At 41.8% G+C, this 22285-nt stretch overlaps 1 protein-coding gene across 9 annotated transcripts in view; it reads right to left on the reverse strand.

The window, feature by feature from the left end:
- The window catches only part of APBB2 (amyloid beta precursor protein binding family B member 2), a 215238-nt gene that overhangs the window by 147534 nt on the left and 45419 nt on the right, over positions 1-22285 (reverse strand). For all 9 annotated transcript variants that reach the window (XM_068402953.1, XM_068402954.1, XM_068402950.1 and 6 more), the window contains one exon: positions 4142-4238. The gene's annotated coding sequence lies outside the window, so the exon portion shown is untranslated. The remainder of the gene's footprint in view (positions 1-4141; positions 4239-22285) is intronic.

Raw genomic sequence — 22285 nt, forward strand, 5'->3', positions numbered from 1 at the left:
ACATACGGACACGACCCACCCTGCATCTGAATCCAGTTTCATACTAGTGTCAGTCATCAAAATCACTTGCATGAACAACAGAAGAGTAGTTGTGAGACAGGCTCTCGTTGGGGTTCTTTGATTCTTTCCTCAAAGCTAATGATGACATGCATTTAGAATAATGTAAGCATATTCCTGGGTACCTCCTTCCCTCTCCATTCACAACCCATATTATATTGGCAACTGCTGCAATACAGTGTAAATTGTTCCTAAGCTGACATGCCATGTGCCATGCTCTTCTGCAACAATACAGTGGAAAGGATTCTCAGCATCCAAAAAGAAAAATTTATTAACTGAGTCACAAGTCAAGATACAGTTGATTATCTGCAGTTACCACATAAGAGTTCCACCTTTCTTGAGGAAGAACTTACTCTTCGGAAAAAATAATTTTTTTAATAATTAAACATGTCAGACTAATCAGAACAAAGTTTCAGGTTGTCACTGATGCTTCCTAATCTTAACTGAGCCATGAACAATCACATTAAATATGGTAATACTCCATTGTAAAAAAGTAATTTTATTTAACATTTTCTAAAACACTCTTAATTTCTACCTTATGGTACCATTTTCCACTTTTTGACAAATAAGATGAGTCTGGGGACAATAAACTACCAGCTCAAGACAAATAACCAGGTAAGATTCAATTATTTCTTTTCAGGTCTCTCCTCTCCACAACACCATCCCTCAAGGCAAGAGCTTTGTCCTTGGTTTGCAAGGACAATTGCTATCAATATAGCAAGAAATTTACTTCTTTTTGAAAGTATGATACACTAAGGTAGAAAAAAAAAAAAAAAAAGGCTGAACCATGTCCTACACTACCCAGTACTACATCTTCTGCTGTTGTTATCAGTGGCAAAAGGAGATGATGAAAGACGACAACACTGGCAGCAGAAGCACAGGCTATTCCATTCACCTGCTGCAATTTGAGAAGTTCCCCCCAGGGTTTCCTTCACAACCTATTACTGTTATTAACCAAATCAGGCACCAGAGAATTAGCCTGATTTTGCAAATAACATCTTCCACAAACAAGCAGCTATTCTCTCCACTCCTAAGTGACACGAACATAGCAGGAACTTTCTGATAGCCTCTGCTGAGCCACAGAGAGGGCTTGCAGCACACTACTGGAGAGCTACCATAGAGGTACTACAACCATATTTGCCAAACAACAAATACTATAGATGATCTCATATGATTTCAGCACCAAAACAGGTTGAATTGAGGTCAATTAGAATGGGACCCATTAAACTCATCTACCATAGGCTCCCTATGATGTATCACAGAATAAGTGTCTTTTGGACCACACTCGGACCTGAAGTTCAGGTTCAACCAACCTCATTGCTTTGTAGTCAACAGTTTGAAATGACTTAATAAGAAACTGTTTAGCTAAAGAGGAGTCACCAATACAAATACATCCTGAGGTGAGAGCAACCATGGATTTTCCACTAGCCTATGAAACAAATTGTTGATTCTGGTTCAACCCCTGACAGAGAGGCACACACACACTATAGAAATTACTGTCTCAGCAGAAATACTGGAACAGCCATGAAAACTGAACTCTTGTAACTAGCAGCAGAGATCCCCCTGGGGCATAAAGGAAGATGCTGAGGTGGTCTGAAGGACAACCTGAGCTATTGCTGCTTCCACACAGAGTTTGTTCTTGGCACGGACTTCCACCTTTAAAATGTATTCTGTAGACTTGTTAAACATATAAGTGTTAATCCAGTGAAATCTGGAAAAGAATTGGTCTAGGCTACAGCATCTATGATCTCAGAGATGATGTGGTGAGCACCAGCTCCACTGCAAGCATGACACCCATGCCTTGTCTGCAAGGCTTGCTAAAAGACTCTGAAAAGCAGTGACAGCTGCTCAGATAGTTGAACCCACACCAACTCCACTACCTCCAAAACCCACAGTTATCACAAAATGAGTAACCTTTCCTTTTAATTTGAAAAGGTAGGATCTTGCAAGTCGTATCCTCCCTGAGCAGCTGGGGTGCAGATTTTCATCTGCATTGAACAACGACTGAAGCACTACTCCCCTCAGATTAGCATCAAAGCAGTCTGCCATAAGAATGCTGATTAGAGATTAGCAGGGATGGTCTCACAAAGCTTCCTGCAAGACACCTGGCTAACACCAGGCCAATGGCTGCACCATGCCCTGGCAGAGTGTTTCCTGACAGTAAAACAGAGGCCAGCGAAGCATCACACAGGGAGCAATTCACCTAAAGATGCCCTGATGGACAGGCCTTTGGGGAACTGGACATGGCTGCAAAGAGAGTAAGATGAATTAGGGTGACTGGTCCTATTAAGGTGAAGGTCCTCAATGCAATAGCTTCTTCCTCAGGGAAAAGATTGGAATCTTATTAAAGGGAAATTATGAGACTCCCTTACTGATACATAAAATGACTCAGGACAGCAAGGGGACTTACAGGCTCTTCTACTCAAAGGGAGAGGATCAAGAAGGAAGAAAAAAAAAAGAAAAAAACCCCCAATACGTGAGAATGACCTAGCATATGACATATATTAATAATTTGCAGGGCAACTCTACGTTTTGGAAGAATACTGCTCAGTTCTCATGTAAGAATTGAGGCTCTGTCAAGTAGGTATAGAGACTAAAGAAAAACAACTTGGAAAGAGAAGTTGCATCATTAGTCCAATCTCCTATGTATTACAGACCACTAAGTCTGCTTGATCAACGTACACGAAAAAGCATGAAGACCAAGACTACATGAGCCCTTAAGAGCCATCTTACTGCACTGACTAAAACATTGTGTCTCGTGCAACTGCATACCAACATGAGATTAGCCCTGGCTGGAGTCCCATCATTCTCTCTGTGCAAAGACTGCTTTAATAAGAAGCATCTTGTCTCACCAGAGCATAGCTTTATCTAGGGGCAGGGATGGGAAACAAACCACAAAACCTCTGAAATTCTTCAGGATGAGAAGTCCTTTGTAAATGATGAATTCTCTGGGAAAAGTAACTTGCAGCATGAAAGATCATTTTCTAAATCAATGTTTCAGCTAGGTATTAGCATTTATCTCCTCTTTTCATTTTAACTAACCAGATAAAGAGGAAACTGACAGGATAAGAGTTTGCAGCTGTGCATCCCACAAGTAAAGCAAGAACTTGAGTAATGCATAAGATCTGCTCAGCGGCTACAAGGCTGGCATACATCTGAGAGCCCTGGCAGCTCACCTCAATCAGTTAGGACTGTACAAAATAACACCCTTGTAAGGATCACATAAGCAAAAGCCCAGAAGAGTGCTGCTGCATTTCAGGATGGTGGAACAGCAATCCTGATGGAAAAACTTCCTGCCTCTGGCAGCAAATGGTGCAGTTTCTCTGCAGGGATCTGCCAGTACAACTGCTTGTATGGCACAGGCAAACCTACAGACATGCTTAGCCCAAGCCTTCCAGCTAACAGTACTTTCTTTGTGGGCAGACAATGCCAGACCTCTCAAATATCTTATTTCTGAAGATGAGAAGCCCCCTAGCTTGCCACGTACTGTACGTCCCCAGCCTGTAAGGTCACATGAGAAGGAAGGGGAAGCCGCAGTGCCAGAGGCTGCTGGGGAGCATGCCATCAGATGATCCCTCCACATAGAGGGCCTCAGTTGCTGCCACAAAGCAGTTGCTGCTGCGGGCCTCCCTCCCACTCCGAGACCCACACAGAACCATTTGAACACATCGCAGGAGGCTGCACTTCTGCTGCGCAGAACACTGAAATCCAACACGGGCATCCGCAGTAACAGACACCACAGAGTGACACCACAGAGGAACAGCTACTATGAAACACCTCTGTTGTGTACAGCCTTTTCTCACATGAGGTGGCAGAGCAAGCTGTAGCATTTTGTTGCACAAATACAGCTAATCTACAAGAATGGATAAACGAAGAACTGCTCTTGCTGGAGTACTAGTAGAGCTGGAGAATCTTTGTTAACAAACATCACAATAAACTGTAAATACTGCACAGAAATACAAGTACCTCCGGCCTCTGTGCTGGGAGAAATACGACACTTCAGTGTTTGAGACGTGGGACAAGAAAAGTGCAGAAAGAGCCCCGCCACCCCAGAGGATCCCTGGACTCGGAGCAGGTTACTTACTCTCCCCAGCTCGTTGGTGGAAAGCCCGTACCAGAGCACCAACTCCTGGAGTCCTGGACACCAGCACCCCCTCAGGTCGCTGCAGAAATCAGGCAAGCTGCAAAACAAAACCAAGTCACATTAGAGTTTTCATTTATGAAGATTCAAGGAGGGATTAACAAAAACTACTGAGCTCACAAATGTGCAGGTTACCAGAACAAACCCACACGGCTGCCCTCTACAGCAGTGGGAGCCAGCAAGGCAGTGGGAGCCTGGGAATCAGACAAGCATGACAAGTGACTGAGTAACCCAAACAGCCACCTTCAGTTTAAATCCTTAAAAACCATCTACATTCAACAATGCACACACAGGAGACGTAAAAGAAGAACAGACGAACCATATAGTACAGCGCAGGGATCTTCCCAAACAGGGCAGGTGTCACAAGCTGCTGTCAGACTGACAGCGCAGGCATGTAAGAGAGACACTGCAAAGCGTGCTTTAAATTCCCTCTCTCCCTACACTGTATTACAGACCTGTGGTTTTCCCCATGCACAAACACTGAATATCATGAAGAAAATTAATTTAGATGACAGAAATGAGCCCCAAGTGAGAAAAAAAGCAGAAAGAAGTCCTCACTAAATAGTACGTTCATAACATAATTTAGAAAATAAAGTGAAAAATCATCTTTTCACTTATGCTTGTGTTCAGTAGACATCAAGTATACAATTTTTTTGCAAAGTCTGCATGCTGTATCACAGCACCCCATTGTTCTGCCCCCTGGTAAATGATTACATTAATGCCATGGGTTTTGGTACTGAAAAATATATTGGGATTGTTGCCACATAGTTACAGAAGCAAGGTTATCTCCCCATCAAAAGATCCTCCAGCAGTGGCAGCAGATCTGTCACTCAAACTATGTTCTAGAATTCAAGGTATTATTCAACTTTATATTTGGTATCCCATCGGGAGAAAATAAATATGCAAGACCGAAGATAAAAATCTCACCTGCTGTAGAGCTTAAAAAAAATTTTTTTTTCTTTGTTAAAGCAAAAGCCAGGCTAAATCAAGCCAGCCAAGTTATATTTCATTTTAAAGAGAGATTTATTTTTTCCTGTCCTTGTTCTAACAGAAATCCAAGAGCTATAAATCCTAGAAAGTACTGAGACAGAACAGATCTTTTAAGAGAGCTAAAAATGTTCTTGTTGAAAATCATGTTTGTCATCTGGAAACTTGAAAATAGATGTCTTTGTAAGTCAGATGAAAAAGCTTTTTGAAGAAATCAAGAAAATATACTCATTTTCATTTCAATAATGAAATTGCACTTTTAAAAAAAACTCTTCAAGGGGGCAGGAACAGAACAATGCTCATTAAACAAATATTCTAAACCAATTTAGCAGGCACATTTATGGACTTTTGTATCAGACAATCAGATTTCAGTAATCAAAAAAAAAGGGAGAGAGAGAAAACACACGTTGTGTTAACACCTTCATACCAGTAAAGGCAAGAAACTAGCAATTTCCTTCTGTTTTGAGATTCACAGGTTTTATATAAACAAAACTTTCTGCGTTAAGTGTTGAGACCTCAAACTTCTCCACAGACTGAGCACACATGCTATCTTTCTTCCAAACAATTTTAAAGGGTTACGTCCCGAGATAAACAAACAGATGCATCTGTCTGTGCTGGCATGGCCATTTTTATAATTAACCCTCTTCATCCTATATATGAAACCTAATTTGCCCTAAACCAAGCCTAGTATAACTGCAACAGAAACAGTAGTTAATTCAATTTAAAAAAAACAGGCAACAGCTGAAAAAGTATTTTACACCTGAAACAAGACAATTTTTCGGTCCAAACTAAGACAGGGTCAGCTGCCAGTTCTAAGGTCAGAGGAAAGCCTGAAATGCAAAACACAGCTCTCCAAGGTAAGAATGACCAAGCTCTCCAAAAAAACAGCAGATTGCGGGAAACTGCAAAACAAAGTTTCAACAAGAGACATCAGACCTCTGATCCAAAGGGATATTAACACTGATCATGTAAATTCCTGAAATTGCGCTACCGCGCACCCAGCATTTTCTATTTCCCAGCTGAGAATCTCTCCCCTACCCTGACTGTCCTTCCCTTTCTCTGCACCCTGCGGAACTTGTTCACCTCTCCACCCACATTTTTCCCATGTTGCCTGCCTTGAAAATTGGCACGCTTGAAAACGACTTAGGAATGAAGAGAGGATTTTTTGTTCTTCCTGTTTATAAATCTTAATATTTCAAAGAAAAGCTCAGCCAGCCAACAGTGCAGCAAGCTCAGTCTCTCAGACCTATGCAAGCTAGAATAATTCATTTAGGACTTTACTAAAAGCAGTAAATTGGAAGGCAGACAGCATGCAGGCACTGATACCCTTCTTCGAAAATGAATTAGCAAATGTTAACGCCCACAGATGACATATGACAAAGTAGGACAACTGGCTGGTTGAGGTAATACTAGGTGCAAGTTTAAAAAATTAAATAGTCCTTATTTCCTTCTCTTGCAAATATGGGGCAACAGCTACATATACTTAAAGTGGGATTAGATATTCCTGGGTACTTGGATTTCCATGGGACACAGACCTGCGTCCCAGTCCTCAGCTAGCCTCAGAAACAAGTGATCTCGCAGATGCCAGCATGCAACCTGATCTTGGGCACATCACAGCATTTCATTTCGAAACAATAAAACCAAACAGAAAACACCAGCCAGCAAGGAAAAAATTTCAGAGTTATCGCCTTTGTTGAGATGCTAGAACAAAATTTACTTTTGTCAATCTCTCAAAACAGAAACACACATCTACCCAATAGAGACTCTCCATGGATTTGTAATGTCTAAACTCAGACCAAAGCTACTTTCTTGAGGTTTAGCAGGAATTTACCGAGCTAGGAATCACCGCAGCTTTTTTCCTCCTGCTCCACTGCAGCCTGTGCTTGTGCCTGGTGGCTTCCTGCCAAGACCGAAGAAGGTCAGCAGGTTTGATTGCTCTTCTTTCCAACCTCCTTGCTCTTGGTAAGGAACTTTAAAGTTTAGGTTAAATATAAAAGAGGCAGGTTTCCAATTGCAAATTTCAACTGGAGTCATTCAGTACCAAAACAGGTTTTATACTTCAGAAACTTTTTCCTGAAGCACACTATTAAACCCTGTGTTCCTCAGCAATAGCATTGCATTTTTCTTCTCACCTTTAAATTAGAAAAAAACTGCACCACTGAACTTCTCAGATGCTTCTGTTGACTTAAACTGAGCTACTCTGATTTAAACCCACTTAATCTGGGCTGGCTCTCCATGGAGAACAACAGATAATCTTCCACTTCTTCACCTCAAAACCTTGTTTTGTAGGAAAATAAGCCCACCTATTTGCATCCAGGAATACAAATTTTAAGGACTACATCACTCTGGAGCACTCCTCCTTTATAGTAATGGCTATATACTGTTAGCAGCCTGCAAACCTGCCTGTGTTTCGCAGGGTGGAAGGGTGTAAAATCAGTGACATGCAAGTCGGCAGAAATCCAGTTGCTCTGAGAAAAATAACTATAGATTTCCCAATTCTTGTGCTTTCAGAACGGAAGCACAGTTATGAACTTATGCATGAGGCTGAGGATATTACATATATACTGTATTCATATATAGAGATGAGCAAACTGATAACAGTACAAAACTGGTGACAGTTTTCTCTAGGCACACACAAACATGCAGGCATGCTGCATTAATGTTACCAGACTGGGGACTCTCCCTTAAATTCTCTTTTAAGGAATCACAGGATACCACCTAGCCCTCCACTAAAATTTCCACCTCTTTGTCAAACTTAAAAATAGAAGAAAGAAGTAGTCCAGCATAAATCAATAATTAACAAGTACAGCATGGTCATCTATTTTAGGGACAAATTTTTCTCTTTCTTTCTAGAAAGCACATTACCAGTTTCTAACTCCAGTCCATCAGACAACTTCCCAGTGAGCCTCATGCAACCGCCCCGAGCACCCAGGCTGCTGGGGTTTGTTTCCAAAAGGAGCAGAGAAGGAAGAGCGGAGTTTTGTTCTGAGGTTTCTAGGGGCCTTAGTCTGGAAATAGTTTAAAAGAAAAAACAAAAGCAAACCAACAAATTATGTTTTTCTTATTCTGCCCCCCTCCCCCCCCCCCCAAAAAAAAAAAAACCCGAACCTCCCAGATGTATTAACAAGTTGCACTTAAATCTGACAGACATGGAGAGTTCTCGTAACATGACAGGTAAAAGCGTCATTGAAGATAGGGTGGAGGAGAAGGTGGTTGTCACCGCCTCAAGAATCCCCTGACATTTTTAGCATCTACCTTTCTTTGCCTGCATCTTACAGTCTTTGACGGCAGATTTTGCCAAATCCACATTAATTCACTTACTGCCCTAGAGGGCCAAAAGGAATAAAGCATCACTTAGATGGTATTTTACCTTCACAAATTTTTGAAGCACAATTTTTTTTGAAGGCAGGAAGAAGCATTTCTTTCACAATTAGTGGCTAAAACACTGAAATGCACATGGCACTCTTATTTATGAATTCTGAGAAGTCCAACAAAACTGAAGAGATTTGGTTATCCATTATTTGCAAGAGGGGTCCCACCCTTCCCCCTCCAGGTTAAAAAGCATATTCCTGCAAAAGGCAAAAGATGGTTCAGGTCCTCTTGGGCCAAGAAGCAATGTGGGCACCGGTCTTCTGCCTCCCCACAATGCACACTGACCATGAGGTCACTATGGAAGAGACTGTAAGGAGGGAAAGTCTTGATATTTATAAAGGATACCTAAGTCTGTCCCCTTCATTTTAGTAATTCTTTTTATTAAAAATGTCCAAAGTGTATATTGGATGGTGTTTTTTGTTTTTCAAGTTTTGCACAGAAGAGGCGGGGATGGGGGGCTAAGAAACCTTCCTTTCATGCCAGTCTAGACCAAATGTGTACGTTCATTTTAGCAAATCCTCCCCACCATTGCCCTCAAATCATTTACACAGACCTCCACATTGCCAGTGACTGCTCCCAAACACCAGGGTGTTAACTTTGGTCCTCTGGCTGCATGACTTACTGCTCTTCTCAAGTCTTACTGCTTGCTGAGCTCTGCTGCACAGACACCAAAGCAGAAGAAAGCAAAGCGCTGGGTTGACACTGAAGCAGAATTCATCTTCAGCCTCAGAGAGGCTGACATCTCCCACTGCACAGCACTGGCTCCAGCTCACCTGGTCCTGTCAGACTGTGCACCCCAAAAAACACTCTTCAATTCATGTTCTGCTTCTATAGTTACCCATAAATTGTAATATTCTACTAGTAAAAACTTTCATGGAAATACTCTACCCTTATAGCCTGAGGGAGTTGGTATTTCCACTGGTGAGTAATTCAACTTCCTACAGGTGAACCACCAAGCCAGGGCAAGGAGCTGTTCCAGACAGACAGATGCTGTTCTGCTGCTACATACAGCACATATACACCCAATGTGCAAAAGCCAATGCAAGAGGAAGAGAGCACAGAAACATCCTTGAACACAGCTCCCACACTCCGGGGGGAGCAGGCAGTTTGCAGTGCGCTCAGCATTCCCCCAGCAGCACATCTAAGCCTTGTGTCCCCTCTTTCCATCCCTAAGCCCACCCCTTCTTCTCCAGCTATCAGCATCACTGCTGTCATGACTCACAACAAGAACCAGACAAGTAGCTGCTATTACAAAATTGTCTGAGCAAACATCTGGGCTGAGGCTGACAGTTTCTGGGTTACTATGCCAAAAGCACAGCACGATCAACATAGGGGTACGTGTCACTCAAGAGCAACTCTTCAAGCACAGTCCGAGTACCACTGTGGCATATTCCTCCCAGTGAATGGCAATTAAGCCTTATTTTCTGTTTGCTCATCCTTTCTGACCCAAGCTTTAGAGCCCACAAAAGCCCAACACACGATTTCCTGTTAGCACTTCAGCAGCAAAACAAGTGTGCTTTGAAAATGCTCAAGCAGCTGAGCTAAAAAGAGTTTAAAAAAATTAAAAGTGGAAAAAAAGAAACTTGAATCAATATATGAAAACAAAGCAGCCTGGAATTTCTCTCAAAATAATCTTATTCTTAGCACAATGGGGTGCAACTTAGCTAGATGAACAATTTTCCAAATACACGTTAAGAATAAAACTTACTTTCACACAGACGTCAAATTTTAAGTAAGGAATTGAAAGCCTGGGAATTTATGCTGATACATGTGACAGAGAACAACCCTGAAGGTTAGAAGCAACTAAAGATGCTCATCCACAAGCTGTCTCAGAGAAAAACATCTCCAAATGATTCGACTTCTTAGCAGACATACCATACTTGAGACCAGGTTTTATCTGTCACTTAGACCTGTGGGTGATGAGTATTCAGGTCACATACACCTTTTCTGCAGCAACCCACAGCACAACTATTCATGTGATAAATACCCATGTCACAGCAGAAGCCAGTGGCAATGAATAATGCAGGAGATCCAGTCACTCCACCACATATCATACCCATGGGATATGGAGGCAGCATTTCAGCTTAAGTCATCCTTCCCCCTCCAGGGCGCAAGCATGCTCTTTGGTTATCCTCTCTCCACCTCCTGTTCTGCACATACATTAACAGGCCAAACCCAGCAAAACAGGGTAAGTCATTGCAGAAGAAACAGGAATGCAAACAGAAATGCAATACACCGTCTCACAAGATGATGTTAAAATACTACATCATCTGCTCAACTCAAGAGCTCCACAAACCAGAGACACTTTTCCCAACAAGTTAGTCCTTTGTTCAGATTTCCCAAGAAATGTACTTTCCCACCATTAAGACAATAATTTCACAAAGCATTACCTAAACCAGGATAAATTAAAGTGAAGCCATACTCAGCCTTAGCTTGTAGCCCTGCCTGAATGAAGGCAAGTTATTAAAAGTGCACTGCAAAACTCAAGTGAAATCAGAATATGTACGTCAGCTCCCTTTCAAAGAGGCATTATAATCTGTGCTCTAAGTACAAACTCTCCCAGTAACTGACTTCAGTTATTCACTCCTGTTCTGGAGTACTATTATCACTGTATAGTTCTTCCCAACCTCTCCTGATATTCTCCAGTACTTTCCGGCTTATGCTGCACACAACAGGGTGCTCCATCTTAGAGCATCCTTGATACCCGCCATGCCAGGGCAATGTAAAGAGCTTACGGCACCCTGGGACAAGGCACTGGGCAATGCCAGCTTGGTTCCTCTGGCACTCTGCCTTTCAGCATCCTGCTTAGCCAACCGCTCTGCCATCACTGATGGCCTTCACACAGCTTTTGTGTTAGCCTGGGCATCCACTCACACTGCAGATTTATTATGCCATTAAAAGGGTGTCTTTGTCTCGCATCTGTGTAATTTCATACTATTTCTTTTACATTATTTTCATGTATACAAGAAAATCTATATAGGAAAATTTGTCCAGCAGGACACCAAATTGCATTCATGAAAGCTCAGGCAGACTCTCAGACTGCACATTTAAAATCAGTGCACTAATGAAAAAAGGCAGAATAAAAGGCTCAAGTCTCTCTCCAGTTTTAGTCATAATCAATTTTAATGATGCTGTTACAAGCCCTCATAATTTTGGCTTCAAAGCCAGCTAATAGACAATGAAGAACCTTTAACTTAGGCAACATGTACTAACAGAAATCATACTGATTCTGCACACCAGGACAACATACCCAAAACTTTTTGCACAATAGCTGCTTAGCTGTAAAACAAACAAACAAACAAAAAAATCATCTCCTCTACCTTACAAGCCTCTGTCATTCTGGTTTGGGGAAGTGGGAGGAAGGGGGGCGTAAATTTTAAAAAATATTACAGCACATTTTTTCCCCACACTAAAAGATCTTATGCAATCCTATGAAAAGTTTGGAATAGATCAGCAGATAGGTGCTTAGGAGAACTAAGGCAGAGCCACTGTTATAAGTAACTATCAGACCCAACCCATCTCTATCACCTCAAATATAACAACTGTTGGGTTTTTTATTATTTTATTTTTTTAAACAAAACAGGATCAGCGAGTACTTGTAGTATTTCTTGCTCAGAGGTTAACAGCAAAAATCCTTATTTAGCTTATTCCTTTATTAATCATCTTTGCTGGCTAGCTAACTCACCGTCTAGGGTTGATCTCTTAAGGAAGCAAAGCAGATGAAAAATATGGCAGCTGTGGTCTCATAATTCTCACCAAAAGATATTTAGATCAATTTTTTTTTTTACTTAAGGCTGCAGTTCCAGTGCTATGCAGTATTTTCTCAATTTCCTACTCTCTGATAGGGAGATCTATTAATGATGAAAAGAATGAGATTAATTTTCTGATCATCTTCAAAAAACAAGCATGCATCTTCCTACTGTGTCATAAAATCTGCTATGAGGCTAAAACTTCTTACCTAATCCATATACTTTTAGTATCATCTTTTTTCTTTTAAAACCAACTTGAGGCCACTGGTAGAAGAGATACTGCAGTGTCTGCTGAGAAAATGATGATTAACTATTCTAGCAACAATAGGAAGAAAAATGCTTTCCACAGAAGAGAAATTAGGAAGACAGATACAAAATCATCAGCTACAGAAAGGTCACGAGAACCACTACTTAAAGAGCAAACCCCAAGGATGACAAGAAATCTGGTACTTATATGCCAGAGATGTTACTCCTGTATCACACATTTGCTTCCTGCTTGGACCAATGACTTCCCATCATTCTTAGTATGACTTCTGACTTCAGAACAGTATTGACCACATCTTTGCCTTAAGTCATACAAAGCTCTCCTTAACCATCCTATAGGCTTCAAAAGTTTATTCCCCCAAATTTAGCCATATTCTATCCTGCAACACAGAAGCATATTCTTAATTAATCCAAAAAACCCCTTCTGACAACTGCAGACAAAAAAATCACGTCCAAAGAACTACATGCTGTAGGACTGCACTCAGCATTTCTACTTTGTTTTAAAAAAAAAAAAAAAACAAAAACCAAAACACCACACATTTCTCAGTAATGACTTCTGCTCACGTATGATTACAGAGCCAAGAAATACAATACATGCTCACAAGTCCAATGTGGCAATTATTCATAAAATTTAAAAAAATCCAAGATTTTTATTTAATTTATTAAAAAATATAAATGAAGATGCTTGATTAGGAAGCTCTTTCAAAAAGAATACACTTTAAGTGACTGCATTAACAAAATAACAACAAAAAGGCTGCAGATTAATAACTATACTGCTATGCCCAAAACATGCTCATTTAGGTTCTTTCCAAGTTGTCCACTCCTAAGCTTTTAAGACATAGATTTTTATTAACAAGTGTTGTTTTTTTTTTTTAAAAAAAATAAGCTCATACACATACATACGAGAGGCAGCTATGCCTGTATTAAATCAAAAAGTTTCTAAATTAATTTCCTCTTGAATTGGATGGAAATTTTCCTACAGGACACCATACATATTAATTACACTGCCAAATGATTATATTTACACTTCTTATCACTACTAAAAAGTCAAACTACAGAAATCAATATGTTGCTGCAATATTGCCAAGTCTTCAGTAAAATACCCTGTACATTGCTACAACTACTTTCATTAAAACACAGGAAATACCATCTCAGAACAGACCTGAGAGCAGCCATTACCAGATGCTCCAAAAGGAAGCAACAAAATTCAACCTAATAACATTCTCTCACCCTAGCTCACTTATATCCCTATCATTTCTGGCTATGAACTAAAACCTCCTGCCATCCCCTTGTTTTAACTAAAGTCTTGATTCCAGAGAATTACATTGAATTTTTCTCCCCAGTACACTGAATTTTTTACAATTCATGCAGAACCATCCACGTCAGTAAGAAACCGAGAGCCATCATAACCACAGTGAGAGGGATCTCATCTTTCAACGCTGTGCTCCCAAACTGAATTTAACACAGAATAAGACCCCTATTTCTCCCCGCTCCCCGCCATCCCCCGCCCTCAAATAAAAGATTGCCCTGGATATGCACTGCACTGCTTTGTCCTAGCGCCCCCAAATTCCCAACATGCCCACTCGTGCTGTACCAAGAATGCCAGCTATGTTTAGCATTTTGCTCGGAGGTACTGCAGGAACCTAGGGTCAGCAAGTAGCCACAGGCAGTCAAATTTACTCAAAACAGTTAATCAATACAGAAAAAAAAGAAAAAAAAGGAACCTCTTCACTAGAGACAGAGGGGCTTGATAGCTTCTTAAATGAGCACTGATAAAGACTAGAAGCACAAGAGCGATACTGGTTTGGACAGGAAAGTTCTGGAGCTGTCTGTGTACTGATCCTCTCTGGCTAAACTGTGACAAAAGATGCAAAATATTATGAAATTAAAAATTAAAAACAAAGTGCTCTACAAGAAGGAAAGCACATAACAGATAGAACAAATTGAGCTGAAGTACTGATGGAGAAGTCTTGAGGAAGCCTCCAGTAAGTCAACAAGAATTTAGCCACTAATTTCACAGAACCTAGAATGAGATCTGTGCCACAACTGAAAAATAAAATTCAAAAATCTTTCAGAGCTTACAAGTATTTTTCCTCACACATGTCACCTCCAAGATGTCTCCGAACCTGTTAAAGTGCAGAATTACAGCTCTAGAAACAAAAATCATCGACTAGTCACACCAAGGTGGAACACAAATGGCTGAAGTGGGACCACCTGGAAGTCAAAACATTAAAACTCCCTACCAGACCTTTCAAAACCTAAACGGTGCCAGAAGTTGCTAGAAAGCACTATGAGAAGTGAGCATCTACAACCTCAGCTGATATCCACAGAAGCAAAGAGAAAGAATTCCCACTGTTTCCAGTTTGCTCACCTAGGAAGCTGGCTGTGCTCAGAGCTACTGGGGAGAACCAGTGGCTCCAAGACTTCCTGTCAGATATAAAAGTGTGTGTGCGTGTGTATATACATATGTATAAGTATGCACGTGGATGGACACAGGGCACACGTTTTAGAGGCGTGCAAGGCCAGGCAGCTCTGAGTCTTCATTTGAAGACAACTTATTCTTATAGTCAAAAGCAACAGTAAAATTTAGTATTGTTGTTAAGCACAGCATAAACTCAAAGTATGCATAAACAAGAGCTGGAACTGTCTTTAAGTTCATGCAGGCAGAACTTAAATGGAATATAGAGTCCTGGACTCAACACTTCAAACTCTGTATGGACAGGCAGTGCTCACCCTGCTTAAGGAATCATTTCACATACATTCAGCTGAAGAAAGTAAAAGACAAAGTTGCTGTTCCATAGCCTGCAGAGTGAAATGCTTCATGTAACAGCACAGTTTTACATCTACACTGATTCAAGCCAACTGTCCCTTTCAGCAGCAGCTGGCCTTTGGACTGGCTCAGCCTCCTCATCACAGCAACATTGCCACAAGGATGCATCTTCTTTGAGGTGTTACTTTTCAGCTGGGTCCTCAAATTGATCAGCTTGGACAGGGGGCCACAAGGGTGCCAGGGAAGAGGAGAAGGCATGTTGTAATAGCTTGAAGAAGATGGACAGACACCCTGTAACAGTTGCTGTCGGCATCAGGTTTTAGAATGTTAATTTTGGAGCAGTCCAAAGTGATGTGAAACCATGCCCATAATCTTTCACCATGCCTTTAAACTTCATTGAAAGATGTCACATCTGGCACATGTGACAGGCCAGGAGCAGCGCCAGTGCTAATGACTCAGATGACACACGTAACCTCACCAGTGTGCTCAACTCTTACCCTGCTCACTCTGTTTTCAGTGTTGTTTAAAAATAGGAGGCAGAAAGAAAAAAAAAAAAAGGGAAATCTCCCTGGGGTCATATCTGAAACTTACAGAAATCTATACATGGGTTCATATAAATTTCAGATGGGAGCCTGATCTCGTTTCAGCACAGACAAATAGGTCTTCCTCCTCTGAAGGTCCACAAGGATGCAGTAGCTGACACACGGCCTCCTTGCCACCTGGGAAAGGAAGGGAAGGCTGATCCCAACATCAGTCAAGCAAAGGCCACCCAAAAGAATCTAGACATATCTGATGTACGCTGCCCACAGTAACAAGCATTTTTAAAGCAGTGTCTTTTGTCAGAAACATCAGCCAGGCTGGGCAATACTCGGAAGCCCTGAGAGCTTCAGCAGATGCAGGAGCCAGAGTGTAACAAGCAACAAAAGGGTTTCACTTGGGAGAAAATTCACGAGAGTCCCTATACACTGGTTACCTGGTCAGAGGAATATTTACCTGACAAAGAGATGCCAGTGCTCCTGCAAGTCGAACAGTTTATGCAACAGTCGCAATAGCATTAGAGTAAAAATAAAGCTTGAGAAAGCACCAACACTATAGCTCAAAGGCAGCTTAGGTTTAGATAATGTAACAGAAACCAGGGAAGAGTTCTACGTCCCTTCCTAAGGGAGGCAGACAGCGCCACAGGCAAAGGTACTTTCAGTCGCAGTAATTCAAGCATGGTCTTAAACCAACGGAGAATGCTTTGGTGTGAGGGGAAAAAGCTGGTTCACAGCAGTAATTAGCAGACAAAACCTGTTCCCAGTGAAATCAGTGGGGCTAGGATTCTGCACCCTGTTTCTGTAATTAACATCAGTGGGTTTTTTACATTCCTTTTAAATTACAAATACATTTAGCCAGCTCTTTATCACATCTTTAGAGAAACTAATGCATTAAATAAATAATTTTTAAAAGCCACCACAAACATAATACGCCAAGACTGATGTGTGTTTAAAAACCTGATTTGAGAGAATGCCTTAAAATTCTCAGTGCATTCGTGCCAGTCATCATCTGCCACCTGATCTCCTGGGGTATTTATTACTTATCATCCTTCCAATTAATCCTGTTTCTGTCTGTACTTCTAACAAACAGCTTGTGAACTCACCTAAAGACAGTCTGCTAAAAGAAGTCAAAAATCAAATCTATTTCTAGTTACCAAAAAAAGTCCGTAATTAGTATAACACAGGCATACTGCTGTATGTTTAAACCTTGACAGAGAGCATTATTAAAAAACCCAGTTACTGCCATTCAGCAAGTATTCCAAGAGTCAAGCTTTGCTGCTCGTCTTTTTGCAAAATCACCGCATCAAACCAGCAGAAGATACATCGTACTTTTAAAAGCTCACCATACTCAATGAAATGCTACTCCAGAAGATAAAGTCCCAATTAGGGATACCTGTATGCAAAATGTACACTGCAGAGGACATTGACTGGCAGCGGACCACTAGATTACGAACTACATTCTTCTGAGCTGGTCATTGTACAGGCACATGAAGATTTATGCTTAGATTTAACCCAATCCTAATCTGGCTGGTAGCCAGCAAAAACAGAGCCTTCAAACCTAATGGTATGGGCTAGCTTAGTTATGGCGAGAGCAAGTTACCTGATTATGGCGCAGAATTAGCTGAGAACCTGGTAGTCCCCCTCACACCTAAGGAAAACTGGACACAGCAGCTTCAAGATTGGCCACACAACCTGAAGAGGCACTTCCAGAGGGTTGACAGACCAAAAAGCAGCAGCAACTTCTCTCCCCGATTCTGTATAAGAAACTGGTGATAAGGAAGAGGACAACAGGCAAAAACCCGCAAGCAGTCACCACCTTTCTTACGAGAAGGCTTTCAAAAAACCTGTAAAGCTCAAAAAATCCACAACCGCGCTAATTTTGTTAATCCTGACAACCAGTAAAGGAAGTGACTGTGTTTTGTATAAGCCAAGCAAAGATTTCTACTATGGCTTAAATAAAACAAACCCCAAGAGAGGAAATAAATGTTACCTGAGTCATCTGGCACATTTCCCCTGTCTCAGGTGCGACAGACACCAATCCTCCAAAACTGGGGACAATGTCTCCTTGCCAAGGTCACATTCACTTCCCCTTGGTAAAGAATACTTACAAGTAATTTCCGTTCTGCCATGTAGGTTTTGATGGTTGAATTGTAATTGCTTATGCTTCTCAAAAAAAAGAGGGGATATCAGGTAAAAAAATGACCCCAAACCATCTCCTCACTTCACTAATTTTGGGACAGATCAATGCTGACATTAAAATGGACAAAAGACTTCTGAAGGGATACATTTTAAAGAAGACAACAATCCTCTTTTCCTTCAAATTAGCATGTTTTTTTCCAAAGCCAGGTCACTGTGGTAGGTTGACCCCATGTGGACACCAGGTGCTCACCAAAGCTGCTCTGTCACTCCCCTCCTCAACTGGATGGGGTGGAGAAAATACAATGAAAGACTTGTAAGTCAAGATAAGGACACAGAGATCACTCAGCAAGTACTGTCATGGGCAAAACAGACTCAACTTGGGGAAACCAATTTAATTTCATAAACTCATAGAATAATTTAGGTTGGAAAAGACCTTTAAGATCTTCAAGTCCAACTGTTAACCTAACACTGCCAAGTCCACCACTAAACCATGTCCCTAAGCACCACATCTACACGTCTTTTCAATACCTCCAAGGATGGTGACTCAACCACTTCCCTGAGCAGCTTGTTCCAATGCTTGACTAAAAGAGATGACAGATAACCATTAAGTATGTCCCCTAGATCCTTTTGACCTCAAAACCACCCCCCAGTCCTTTTCTGACAGGCAGCTTTCCAGCCAATCTTCCCCAAGCCTGTAGCGGTGCATGGGGTTGCTGTGATCCCCGTGCAGGACCCAACACTCAGCCTTTTTGAACCGCAGACAGTTGGCCTCAGCCCATCGATCCAGCCTGTCGAGATCCCTCTGCAGAGCCTTCCTACCCTCAAGGAGATCAACACCTTAGTAGTCACACCCAACTTGATGTCATCTGCAAACTTACTGACAGTGCACTCAATCCCCTCGTCCAGATCATTGATAAAGCTATTAAAAGAGAACTGGCCCCAATACTGAGCCCTGGGGAACATCACTTGTGACCAGCCGCCAAGTGGATTTAACTCCATTCACCACAACTCTTTGGGCCCGGCCATCCAGCCAGTTTTTTACCCAGCAGAGAGTGATTTATTATCAGTCAAATCAGAGTAGGATAATGAGAAATAAAACCAAACCTCAAAACACCTTCCCTCCAGCCCTCCCTTCTTCCCAGTCTCAACTTCACTCTTGAATTCTCTGTCTCCTCCCCTTGAGCAGCACAGGGGGACAGGGAATGGGGGTTGCAGTCAGTTCATCACACATTGTCTCTGCTGCTCCTTCCTCCTCAGGAGGAGGATTCCTCACACTCTTCCCCTGCTCCAGTGTGGGGTCCCTCCCACGGGAGACAGTCCTGCACTAACTTCTCCAATATGAGTCCTTCCCACAGGCTGCAGTTCTTCATGAACTGCTCCAGTGTGGGTCCTTTCCATGGGGTGTAGTCTTTCAGGAACAGACTGCTCGAGTGTGGGTCCTCCATGGGGTCACAAGTCCTGCCAGCAAACCTGCTCCAGCATGGGCTCCTCTCTCTATGGGTCCACAGGTCCTGCCAGGAGCCTGCTCCAGCACAGTCTTCCCATGGGGTCACAGCCTCTATCAGGCATTCATCTGCTCCGGCATGGGGTCCTCCACAAGCTGCAGGTGGGTATCTGCTCTACTGTGGACCTCCATGGGCTGCAGGGGGACAGCCTGCCTCACCATAGTCTTCACCACAGGCTGCAGGGAAACCTCTGCTCCAGCACCTGGAGCACCTCCTCCCCCTCCTTCTTCAGACCTGGGTGTCCGCAGAGTTGTTTCTCTCACATATTCTCACTCCTCTCTCTGGCTGCAATTACTGTTGCGCAGCAATTGTTTCCCCTTCTTAACTATGTTATCCCAGAGGTACTGCCACCATCACTGATGGGCTCGGCCTTGGCCAGCAGCAGGTCCGTCTTGGAGCTGGCTGGCATTAGCTCTATCGGATATGGGGGAAGCTTCTGGCAGCTTCTCACAGAAGCCACCCCTGTAGCCCGCCACCAAAACCTGGCCACGCAAACCCAATGCAGTCACAGAGCACGTCCAGGCTGCGGCCAACGTCACGCTTGCCTTCTCCTGCCCTTTCTGAACTCCAGCACCATTCAACAAGTTACGAGCCAAACTGTGCTTGTACTGCTGACAGTCTAGCCAACTACTTCAAAATTTTATTCTTAGAGTTTAACCTACACATCACAGCAAAAGAGAGGGCATTTGCCCGTAAATACACAGTGTAGCAGTCTGCCTTTTCCAAACATACACTGCATTTTCTCTCCAGCGCCGAGGAAAGGCTTGGTTTTAAATAGCAACTAAAAATTCTGTTGTTTACAGTTTTTCATTAAAAAAGTACAACTGTTGCTTTTTAGTTAATGTCAGTTTTCTGATGCATGAAACGTCACCCATGGTATAATTTAATCCAATTTAGACAAAGTCTGTCTTCTCCTGATCAATATACAAAGCACTATAAAAGTTTAAAATATTGTACTGCCTTCGCATATTTACAACAAATGCAATTCCTTTAAAAACAACTGTCGACAACACTTTTCTTCCCATTTGTCTATTACACAAGAAAAGCTTTTTCTAAATTTTACTAACTAAAATAACAGCTAGAAACTAAGCCTAAAGAAATCACGTACACACACCTTTTTACTGCAGACCTTCCCCATGACACAGAATGTAGCTTATTCACCCGTATACAGATACAATAGGGCCCTGTTCAGAGGAAAGGCGGCAGTCAGGTTTTATGCAAAAAGAAAAAAGTGATGGTGATTACTCGAGGTAATGAAATATAAGAACAGTGGTTACAGTTGGAAAATAGGCATATACTGTAGGGGTTTTAAGCAAGTGATTTTATTTCACCTGATAGTGCTAAAAGATCAGATTCTTCTTTTGCATTTAAAACTTGTTTCTCAAGACTCTATCTCTTCTTCAGAGACACAATTTAGCAAGGACAACGTTTCCTTTATTTGCACAGTAAGAGAGCACACCTGGAATGCCAATGAACCTCAGACTTCCTTAGGCTAAATCACCCTCTCAAGTGAGGGATTTACAAAAGGTAAATACCTGCAACCGTGCAGCTGTGTGAGGTGTATCCCTGTTAGTTAGCTACAAGTTACCTAGCACTTACAGGTATCTATGTATCAGTTGAACCAGCATCACTTATGTGATTTCTTTAAATATTAAGCTAATTAAAATCATAGCTGAGGCTAAACACGGAGTAACAGATCAGAGAATGGAAGATCAACAATTTTATTTCACTATTAACAGTGAGAGGGGCCTTATACAAATTGTTTAAGTTTACTGTGGGATGGTTTACAAATCAACTGAAAACCACAACCACCACAAGTAGTACCCGTGGCTTCTTGACAAGTGTGTAAAAACAGCCTGGAAGAGATACAGTTGTAAAGGATGTTACAGGTTATTAATAACTCGTTTTCACACTGCTTAGAGACCCTCTCCACAATTTCCAAACCAGAGAACCACAGCAAGGTACAAGAAAGTGATAAACCAGTAAACGAGACAGGATAAGAGCCATACAAAACCAAAATCATCTATTGCTCACAAATAAGAATATTTCAACAGTCAGAGGAGACTCAGACCGTTCATACACCAAAGACCCTGCAAGACAAGATGGATCTTCAGGAATTCAGACAAACCTGCCTACATGAGGCAGGCAAGATGAGTGAAGAGCCCACTGTCACCTACTGCTGTAATGCAGCTTGCTGCCTAGAATCACACATCTTCTGATATTCTTAACTCCTCATTTCCAGGAGAGAAGAGGCTTGCTGAAAGTCTGCAAAACACCTCCAGAGCCATGGACGAATGATAATATGCAAGTACACATTATCATCAGTAAATCTAAGCTATACATTACTTTGTGCTCTTATTGTTTCTCTCATTTCAGATAAAGGTAAAGCACTTCATAACAAAACCAACAGCAACAAAAAAGCCATATAAAGATTGTTTGTTTTACATGATAACTAAAGCAGCAATTTAGGCTAGCTAATAACAAGACAGATCTACTGTATCCATTTAACCTTCCAAGGCATATGAACAAAGAGGTAATAAATACCCACATCTGAGTGAAGCACAAAGCTACCTGTAGGATTAATCTTAACCCACAGAAAACACAAGGGCCTATAACTGGTCCCAATTCATAGCATTTTGTCTAAAGCAATCCATTTCGTTGCTCTGTTTGGTGGAACGCAACTGTGAACAACAATAAACCCAAGACTGAACAATTTACAAGCTACAGGATAATGCGTATCAAAGACCATGACTCGAGCACATAAG

This window comes from Nyctibius grandis, chromosome 6 (genome assembly GCF_013368605.1).
Source record: "Nyctibius grandis isolate bNycGra1 chromosome 6, bNycGra1.pri, whole genome shotgun sequence".
Taxonomy (NCBI): domain Eukaryota; kingdom Metazoa; phylum Chordata; class Aves; order Nyctibiiformes; family Nyctibiidae; genus Nyctibius; species Nyctibius grandis.